The sequence below is a fragment of the Mesocricetus auratus genome, unplaced genomic scaffold (assembly GCF_017639785.1).
Source record: "Mesocricetus auratus isolate SY011 unplaced genomic scaffold, BCM_Maur_2.0 Super-Scaffold_15014, whole genome shotgun sequence".
Classification (NCBI taxonomy): Eukaryota; Metazoa; Chordata; class Mammalia; order Rodentia; family Cricetidae; genus Mesocricetus; species Mesocricetus auratus.
The window spans coordinates 81,298,285-81,308,725 of NW_024429186.1; positions in this window are offsets into that span (position 1 = coordinate 81,298,285).

Sequence of the window (10,441 nt, forward strand, 5' to 3'; positions counted from 1 at the left end):
ACCATAAATGGATTACTCCATATTTTAGTGCACTTTACTTTAGTTGTCTTTCTTGCTATTCATGTTTTATCCTGATTATTCATTCAAAAGTTAAATAAAATAGAATTACTAATAGGCATTTAACATTCACCCTCTTCTTTCATTTAAATATCACAAAAGTATTACTAAGGAATTAATATAAAACACAATCACATTAAAGCTTAAATGACCAATGAAACTCATCTTTTTGAAGTTCTTTTTAATTCAGTTTTAAAATTTATTTTTCTTTTTGTTTGTAGTTCAGCATACAATGTATTGAGGTTCATAATGGTGTCTTTGCACATATGTATCGTTATGCTTTGTTCTAAATGGGTCCCTTCCCTACTACCTGAATCTTTCCTACTTGTTTCCTTCCTTCCTTCCTTTAGTTAGTTCTTTGTTTCTTTACAAAGTAATCCATTATCTCATTTCCCACCTCTATTAGAATTTCTTCTGCCCTTCACATAATCCTCTTTCTGCCTTATTGACCTACAAACATACACAGAAACATAAACATTTGATGGAAAGTATATCATTCCTAGAAAGAGTTGGAGAAGCAGCTCAGTAATACACAACTTTTCTAACATTCACAAGTCTGTGAGCTGAATAGTTACAACCATAGACACAAAACAAAACAAAGCAAAGCAAATGACACAAAAGAAGATAATGTTGAACATGAGAAAGATGAGCAACCTTAGGAAGAGCTATCTAATTTTGGTAACTTGTTTTATTGTGTGTCTTTAAAAAATAGGTGATTATAATTTTGATTGGGTCAGTTTACAATAATTAAGTTCTACAATAACCAAATCAACTGCTTTCTCCTAATACTACTGCATTTGATTTCAGCTTATGCCCTGACTGGGAGAACTCAATTTATGTTCATGACTGGGGATTTTTTAAAATGTCTACATTCTTTCTAATAAACTGTTGGAAGATTTCTTGGCGAAAAAATTTCCAGTATCAGATGCTGAAAAAGCCTTTGACAAAATCCAACACCCCTTCATGATAAAGGTCTTGGAGAGATCTGGGATAACAGGGACATACTTAAACATAATAAAAGCTATATACAGTAAACCAACAGCCAACATCAAACTAAATGGACAGAAACTCAACGCAATTCCTCTAAAATCAGGAACAAAACAAGGCTGTCCACTCTCTCCATACCTTTTCAACATGGTACTTGAAGTTCTAGCTATTGCCATAGGACAACAAAGGGGGATCAAGGGGATACAAATTGGGAAGGAAGAGGTCAAACTTTCACTGTTTGCAGACGATATGATAGTTTACATCAATGACCCAAAGAACTCTACCAGGGAACTCTGACAGCTGATTAACACCTTCAGCAAAGTGGCAGGCTACAAGATCAACTCAAGAAAATCAGTAGCCCTACTATATACAGATGATAAAAGGGCTGAAAGAGAAATCAGAGAAACATCACCCTTTACAATTGCCACAAACAACATAAATACCTTGGGGTAACACTAACCAAACAAGTGAAAGACCTGTATCGTAAGAACTTTGAATCTTTAAAGAAAGAAATTAAAGAAGCCCTCAGAAAATGGAAAGATCTCCCATGCTCTTGGATAGGTAGGATCAATGTAGTAAAAATGGCAATCCTGCCAAAAGCAATCTACAGATTCAATGCAATCCCCATTAAAATCCCAGCACAGTTCTTCACAGACCTTGAAAGAACAATAATCAATTTTGTATGGAAAAACAAAAGACCCAGGATAGCCAAAACAACCCTGTTCAACAAGGCAACGTCCAGAGGCATCACCATCCCTGACCTCAAGCTCTATTATAGAGCTATAGTCCTGAAAACAGCTTGGTATTGGCACAAAAATAGACAGGTAGACCAATGGAATCGAAGTGAAAACCCAGGTATTAACCCACACACGTACGAACATCTGATCTTTGACAAAGAAGCTAAAAATATACAATGGAATAAAGAAAGCATCTTCAACAAATGGTGCTGGCATAATTGGAGACTGGCATGTAGAAGAATGCAGATCGATCCATGTCTATCGCCATGCACAAAACTTAAGTCCAAATGGATCAAAGACCTCAACATAAATCCAGCCACACTGAACCTCTTAGAAGAGAAAGTGGGTGGTACCCTTGAATGAATTGGTACAGGAGACAGCTTCCTGAACATAACACCAGTAGCACAGGCAGTAAGATCAACAATTAATAAATGGGACCTACTGAAACTGAGAAGCTTCTGTAAGGCAAAGGACACAGTCAGCAAGACAAAAAGGCAGCCCACAGAATGGGAAAAAATATTCACTAATCCCACATCTGACAGAGGGTTGATCTCCAAAATTTACAAAGAACTCAAGAAGCAAGTCTCCAAAACACCAAAGGACCCTATTAAAAAGTGGGCTGCAGAACTAAATAGAGAGTTTTCAATAGAGGAGTCTAAAATGGCTGAGAGGCACTTGAGAAAGTGCTCAACATCCTTAGCCATCCGGGAAATGCAAATCAAAACAACTCTCAGATACCATCTCACCCCTGTCAGAATGGCTAAAATCAAAAACACCAATGACAATTTATGCTGGAGAGGATGAGGTGAAAGGGGGACACTCCTCCATTGCTGGTGGGAGTGCCAACTGGTTCAGCCACTTTGGAAATCAGTGTGGAGATTCCTCAGAAAAATGGGAATAAACCTACCACAAGACCCAGCAACTCCACTCTTAGGCATATATCCAAAAGATGCCCATTCATACAACAAAAATGTCTGTTCCACTATGTTCATAGCAGCTTTATTTGTAATTGCCAGAACGTGGAAGCAACCTAGATGACCCTCACCTGAAGAGTGGATAGAGAAAATGTGGTACATCTACACAATGGAGTACTATTCAGCAGAAAAAAATAATGGAATCACGAGATTCGCAGGCAAATGGATGACACTAGAAGAAACCATCCTGAGTGAGGTAACCCAGTCACAAAAAGAGAAACATGGCATGTACTCTCTCATATATGGATTTTAGACATAGATCTGGGGAGTGCCAGCCTACAATCCTATGGCCAGAGAGTCTGGGAAACAGAAACTTTATTTAGTGGCTGATCGAAGAAGAGGCAGACTCCCTTGGTTAAGTACTGAGCTGAACTCAAGAAAGCCAGTAACAGAGAGGGAGGACTGATGATCAAAGGGATTAAGACTGGGCTGGTTTAACCCCCAGAAACAGCTGACCAGACAAAGGTTAACTCTTGAATCCCAGGCATTAGCCTGGGAAGCCAGCATGGGACTGATCAAGACCCCCTGAATCTGGGTGTCAGTGAAGAGGCCTAGGGAATCTATTGAGCCTTGGGCAGCAGATCAGTACCCATCCCAAGTATACACACGGACTTTGGACTCCAATAGAACAATGTGAGGTGCACTCTCACCCTGAACTCTTGGGAAAGGGTCTAGGCCCTGCCCTATATGAAATGACAGACTATGGACACCCCCATGGAGGGCCTCACCCTCCCTGGAGAAATGAGGGGATAACGTGGGGGGGGGGAGGGCACGGGAGGAAGGGAGGGAATGGGAGAGGGACCTGGAACTGACTTGTGAAGCAACCTTGATTCTTATCTAAATTTAAACTGGAAAATAAAATAAAAAAAAAAAACAAAAAAACAAAAAAAATTTCCAGTATCATTTCCTTTTTAAAATACTCATCTTTGTATGACATAGGGTTTTTCTGCCTTTTATCCGATCCTGAACAGGCATAGCCTGCAACATTCTCAGCCAACAGGTTGCATTCAGAGGTTGTCTCTGAGCCACGAAAATGATACCACAATTTTGGCACTTTAAAGCCCATGAGAAATGTAACCTGCATTTACCAGTTTTATCCTGACTTCTTTATCTTTTCCACTTAGACTTAAGTTCAAACCATAGGTCACACACAAACATCGTTTTTCCCAATTAGTACATATTGATGCATCTTCTATGTGATGCCTGGACTAAAATAAATATGGCAAGAAAATCTGAAACATAATGAAGAAAGTAGGAGAATCAAAAACCACAAAATAGATTTTAGGGCTGCAAAGAACAGAGAAAAAGGACATAGTCTGTAGAGCTATCAAGCTAGTACTAACCTGAGAACTCTGTCTGTGTTGGGTAGTTTTATACAAACGCACACTAGTGGAAGAGAAAATTAGTCATCATTTTTATGCAGCTATGAGCCCTGTGAGCTGCAATAATGTAGCCTAGAAAAAATACCCCCACTAGTACTATAGTGGCATGGGAGTAATGAAGCATTTTCTGATTAGATTTAAATCTTGCTCTACAAGAAGAAACCCATGCCAGGTTGAGAGCAGGTCATAAGCCCTAGGAGAGAGCTTACTAGTAACATTGTGCTAAGTGAGTTAACATAGATTCAACTGAACCCTATTATAATCCATAAATTATACCCATGAAAACATGGGCATTAACAGTGACCCACAATTGATACAGAGAATAAAAGACTTCAGGATACTCAGCCCTAAGTGAGATATATATCACACAAACCTCTCTTGGGCTCAAGGATCGTTCAGAATAGAGACAGAGTGTAAGAGCCAGAAAGAGTGGTTATTACAAGGAAAGCGTGTCCTCTGGACACAGCAAGACAAGGAACATATGAAATGACACTGCTTGTGACAGCATGTACAAAATCTGTACAAGCTTAAGTCAGAACAAGTCCCAGCTTGAAGAGGGTAGGTGAGCTGATAGTCCCAATCTAGCCAAGGAGCTATGGCAATTGATATCAGTTTTCCATAAGTTATTCCACAGTGCTCCAATAAAAATCGACATATATAAGTGTTTGTATGTGTGTGTATATGTGCACGCACGTGCGTGCGTGTGTGCGTGCGTGCGTGTGTGTGTGTGTGTGTGTGTGTGTGTGTGTGTGTGTGTGATGTATCGCAAAGCTGACTGTATAAAGAAGGTGAAGGAGATGACTGGAATTGGAATTGGGACAGGGTTGAATATAACCAAAATACATTCGGCAAAATTCTCATAGAGCCTGGGGACTTCCACTGACTCTCTCATCCCAGTGGGAGTCGTCAATGCACCCAAACATTCTGGACTCCTCCTCAATCCGGGCAAACATGTTTCTGGGTCACATTGCTGTGCCTAGGAGGTGCCATTGAAGTTCCAAGCCAATGCACCCAGAATACTATACCAGAAAAACACAGGCAATAGGTAATTCCACTTTACCAACAGCCACAAACAATTCCACCACAAATAACTATTCCAAAACAAACAAGAATGAGCAATCACTGGTCATTAATATCCCTCAATATTAATAGCCTTAACTCACCCATAAAAAGACACAGGCTAAGAGAATGGATTCGAAGACAGAACCCATCCTTCTGCTGCATACAAGAAACACACCTCAGCTTCAAAGACAGATGTTACCTCAGAGTTGAAGTTTGGGAAAAGATTTTCCAATGAAATGGACCCAAGAAACAAGCAGGGGTAGCAATCCTAATATCTAACAAACTAGACTTTAAACTGAAATCAATCAAACGAGATTAAGGAGGTCATTTCATATTCATCACAGGAAAAATCCACCAAGATGAAGTCTCAATTCTGAACATCTGTGCCCCAAATACAAAGGCATCCACATTTGTTAAAGAAAACATTACTAAAACTCAAATCATATATAAAGCCTCACACACTTATAGTGGGAGACTTCAACACCCCACTCTCACCACTAGACAGGAATACCAGACAGTAACTTAACAAAGAAGCAAAGGGGCTCATAGAAGTTATGAACCAATTGGGATTAACAGATAGCTATAGAACATCCCATCCAAATAAAAAAGAATACATATTCTTCTCGGCGCCACATGGAACCTACTCAAAAATCGACCACATATTTGGCAACATATCAAACTTCAACAGGTACAAAAATATTGGAATAACTCCATGCACCATATCAGACCACCATGCGTTGAAATTAGAATTCAACAACAACACAAACTGCAGAAACCCTATAAACTCATGGAAATTGAATAAGGCTAAATTGCACCATTCCTGGGTCAAAGAAGAAATTAAAGACTTCCTAGAATTCAATGAGAATGAAGACACAACATACCCAAACCTATGGGACACTTTGAAAGCAGTGCTACGGGGGGAAGTTCATAGCACTAAGTGCCCACATGAAGAAACTGGAAAATAGTTACACTAGAGAATTAACAGCACAACTGAAAGCTCTAGAACACAAAGAAGCAAACTCACCCAGGAGGAGTAGACACCAGAAAATAATCAAACTGAGATTATTCAATAAAGTAGAAACTAGGAAAACAATACAAAGAACCAATGGAACGAAGAGGTGGTTCTTTGAGAAAATCAACAAGATAGACAAACCTTTGACCAAACTTACCAAACAGCAGAGTGTGAACATGCAAATTAATGAAATCAGAAATGAAAAGGGGGACATAACAACAGCTCTGAGGAAATTTAGAGAATTATCAGGTCATATTTTGAAAACCTGTACTCCACAAAATTTGAAAATTTAAAGGAACTTAAAATACCTTGGGGTAGCACTAACTAAAAAAGTAAAAGACCTGCATCACAAGAACTTTGAAATTGTAAAGAAAGAAATTAAAGAAGACACCAGAAAATGGAAGGATTCCCCCATGCTCTTGGATACATAGGATCAATGTAGTAAAAATTGCATTTCTGCCAAAAGCAATCTACAGATTCAGTGCAATCCCCATTAAAATACCAGCACAATTCTTCACAGACATTGAAAGAAAAATAATCAATTTTGTATGGAAAAACAAAAGACCCTAGATAACCAAAACAATCTTACTCAACAAAGCAATATCTGGAGGCATCACCATCCCTGACTTCTAGCTCTATTATAGATCTAAAGTCCTGAAAACACCTTGGTATTGGTGTAAAAATAGACAGGTAGTCGAATTGAACACCCTGATATTAACCCATACATGTCAACAAAGAAGCTAAAAATATACAATAGAAAAAAAAGCATCTTCAAAAAATGGTGCTGGCATAACTGGATGCTGTAATGTAGATAGATCCATGTCTATCGCCATGCACAAAACTTGAGTCCAAATGGATCAAAGACCTCAACATAAATCTAGCCATGCTGAAACACTTAGCAGAGAAAGTGGGTGGTACCCTTGAATGAATTGGTACAGGAGGCTGCTTCCTGAACATAACTCCAGTAGCACAGACTGTGAGGTCAACAATTAATACATAGGACCTCCTGAAACTGAGAAGGTTCTGTAAGGCAAAGGTCACAGTCAACAAAACAAAAAGGCAGTCTACAGGATGGGAAAAAGATATTCATTATCCCCACATCTGACAGAGGGCTGATCTCCAAAATTTACAAAGAACTCAAAAAGCAAGTTTCCAAAACACCAAAGGATTCAATTAAAACGTGGGCTACAGAACTAAATAGAGAATTCTCAATAGAGGAGTCTAAAATGGCTGAGAAGAACTTGAGAAAGTGCTCAATATCCTTAGCCATCCGGGAAATGCAAATCAAACAACTCTGAGATACCATCTCACTCCTGTCAGAATGGCTAAAATCAAAAACACCAATGACAGTTTATGCTGGAAAGGTTGTGGAGAAAGGGAAACACTCCTCCACTGCTGGTGGGAGTGTCAACTCATACAGCCACTTTGGAAATCAGTATGGAGATTCCTCAGAAAAATGGGAATAAGCCTACCACAAGACCCAGCAATTCTACTCTTAGGCATATATCCAAAAGATTCACATTCATATAACAAGGATATCTGTTCCACTATGTTCATGGCAGCATTATTTGTAATAGCCAGATTTTGAAAGCAACCTAGATGCCCCTCAACTGAAGAGTGGATAGAGAAAATGTGGTACATTTACACAATGGAGTACTATTCAGCAGAAAAAAACAATAGAATCCTGAAATTTTCAGTCAAATGGATGGCACTGGAAGAAACCATCCTGAGTGAGGTAACCCAGTCACAAAAAGACAAGCATGGTATGTACTCTCTCATACATGAATTTTAGACATAGATCTGGGGAGTGCCACCCTACAATCCAATGGCCAGAGAGTCTGGGGAATAATAGAACCTTCATCCAATGGCTGATGGGAGCAGAGGCAGACTCCCATAGCTAAACACTGAGCTAACCTCAAGGAACCCAGGGACAGAGAGGGAGGACTGATGAGCAAAGATGTTAAAACTGGGCTGGTTTAACCCCCAGAAACAGCTGACCTGACAAGGGTTAAATCTTAAATCCCAGACTGATGACTGGGAATTCAGCATGGGACTGATCAAGACCCCCTGAATGTGGGTGTCAGTGAGGAGGCCTAGGCAATCTATTGGGCCTTGGGTAGATCAGTATTTATCCCTGGCATACAAATGGACTTTGAGTGCTCATCCAACAATGAGAGATGCACTCTAACCCTGGACTCTTGGGGGAGGGTCTAGACCCTGCCCTGGATCAAATAACAGACTGTGGACACCTCCTTGGAGGGTCTCGCCCTTCCTGGAGAAATGAGGGATATTGGGGGTGTTGGTGGGAGGGCGTGGGAGGAGGGGAGGGAAAGGGAGAGGTACCTGGGATTGACATGTGAAGCAACCTTGTTTCTAATTTAAATTTTAATTTAAATATAAAAATAATGTTTAAAAAGTTGTCACCACAGAGCAAGTCCACAGTCCTCAAGCCTGAGAGGACTGTGGAGATGACTAAAGAGATAATTCAGCAGGTACAAGTGTGACCCACATCCTAGATGCAGATCCTTTGTTGTTGTTGGTAGTGTGAAATGCCCCCATGAAGCCAATTAGTGCTGTCCATATGCTCTCCATTATGGGGCCAAACACTGATGAATAGATGCCTTACCAGTTACCAGTCCCCAATGGAGAGCAACTCTCTCCATCCACAGCCAGATGGTATTTGTGCAGCCAACAGTCTTTTCGGCAGTCAGGTGTGGCTGGTACAGTACTGCCTCAGAGCCTGTTGAAACAAAAAAACTAGCTGCAGTGGTAGACACAGTAAGCAAGAGCATGTACTGACCACCCCCTTTAACCCAAGGAGGAGTAGCCAGTGCAAGCTATCCCTGCTGAGCCCTCCAGGACTGGGGAGATGTAGAACAGCCCCGTAGCAATGTCCTATGATTCAAGGACAGGATGAATGATAGAGAATGACCACAGACCAAAGCAAGTTGAATGGTGTAGTATCTTCCATCAGCATGGTTCTTTTGATACAGTTGACATTTTTGTGTTTTATTGGATTTATCAACTCTTTAAATGTAGCCCCTGTGGTACTGAATTCCAAAACCAACTGACACTAGCTTGGAGTGGACAGTGGCACAATTTCAGAGTTCCTGATAGGCCCCAGTAAAAATATTACTTCAAAGATAAAGTTGGGTGAAGTCTTTGTTTGGTCTATGATTGTTACCCCAGTTTTAATAAGCAGACATGTGTACATCTTTCCCTTGGAAAAGCCATACAAGAGATAGCTGGCACAAAAACAGACAGAACTGTAGACCAATGGAGTAAAGGACCAAGAAAAAACTCACATGGCTATAATTATCAGATTTTGACATGTCAAACATGTATTGGAGCAAAGAAAGCTCCTTTAATGAATGGTGGTAAAAAAAAATAGGATACACACATGTGAAAGAATGATGTTATATCCCTACCCCTCACCCTTTGTAACAATGTGTTTGAAATGGATCAAAAATGTTAAGACATGCAACATTAAAACTGCTGGAGAGAAAGATCAGAAAAGCATGGTGTAGGGATAGGTAGGGGCATTCTGAAAATAGCTCAGTAAATAACTGCAGTAAATGTCAAATGTAATTTCAGTTTAAGAGTTCTGACTAGAAAAGGAAAGACTTAGAGTAAAGATATACATCACATAATGGGGAATCATTTGCTATCTTCAAATATAACAGGAAATTTATAGAAAGAGAATTATAATTAAAAGTATTAGGCAGCAAATGGTGGTCTAGATCATGATTGGGAAAACCACAGAAACAGCTGACCCGAGCTAGGGGAGCTCATGGTCTATGGAGTGACAGCTGGGGAACTGCATGTTACTGAGCTAGGCCCTCTGAATATGGGTGACAGTTATGTGGCTTGATCAGTTGTTGGGGGCAGGTGGGGCTGGCAGTGGGACCAGAACGTATCCCAGGTGCATGAACTGGCTTTTTGGAGCCCATTCCCTATGGTGAGATACCTTGCTTGGCCTTGATACAGGGGGAGGAGTTCCGGCCTGATTCAACTTGGTATACCAGACGTTGTTGACTCCCCAAGGGAGACCATACTCCCTCTGAGGAGTGGATGGGAGGGACATGGAATAGGGAAGAGGTGGGGTGGGAGAACAGAAGGGAGGGGGAATTGGGGTTGGTATATAAAATAAAAAATATTTTAAAATGTTAAGCAGAAAAATAAAAATCATCTAATCTGTGAGTAGCAAATTCATTAAACAGGCAATTCTCA